Consider the following 448-nt stretch of genomic DNA (forward strand, 5'->3'; position numbering starts at 1 on the left):
GGTGTACTGAAATAATCAGTAAACCACCCACCTATCGACTCCATCACAGATGAGGCTCTCTGTTAAAAGATCACATATGTGCATCAGACATTATTACGTGAAAATGCGACAGTTGCAGTAAACTGGAAATGGGTGATAACTGTCAGACTTACCATCAACCTGTGTCTCCTTGCACTAAAGACAATCAAGAAAATGCAAGAAATATTAGCACAGTGGATAAAGCTACCCAACTGTAAATGACTTTAGCTGTGCAAGTTTATCACAGAATTTGTGCAATACTAGTTTGTTTTGATTGTTTTCATAAAGTGTTAGATTTATGGAATTGATCTTACCATGAAGGAATCTGGTCCTGAACAATCTGTTTGCAGGGAAAACAAAATGAAGTATGGCATTAATACAGTGCTGCAAGTATGGTTACACTAGGCTTTTGTGAGACAGAACTTTTTTC

The 448-nt window shown here is 37.3% G+C and overlaps 1 long non-coding RNA gene across 1 annotated transcript in view; it reads right to left on the minus strand.

The window, feature by feature from the left end:
* Positions 1 to 31: 31 nt before the first annotated feature.
* The window catches only part of LOC106511957 (uncharacterized), a 3,150-nt gene continuing 2,733 nt past the window's right edge, over positions 32 to 448 (minus strand). Inside the window, exons 2-4 of the long non-coding RNA XR_001309579.1 lie at positions 333 to 358; positions 153 to 174; positions 32 to 59 (exon numbers count right to left, since the gene is read on the minus strand). This is a non-coding gene — a long non-coding RNA (uncharacterized LOC106511957). The remainder of the gene's footprint in view (positions 60 to 152; positions 175 to 332; positions 359 to 448) is intronic.

Source organism: Austrofundulus limnaeus, unplaced genomic scaffold (genome assembly GCF_001266775.1).
Source record: "Austrofundulus limnaeus strain Quisiro unplaced genomic scaffold, Austrofundulus_limnaeus-1.0 Scaffold3676, whole genome shotgun sequence".
In the NCBI taxonomy this organism is placed as follows: Eukaryota; Metazoa; Chordata; class Actinopteri; order Cyprinodontiformes; family Rivulidae; genus Austrofundulus; species Austrofundulus limnaeus.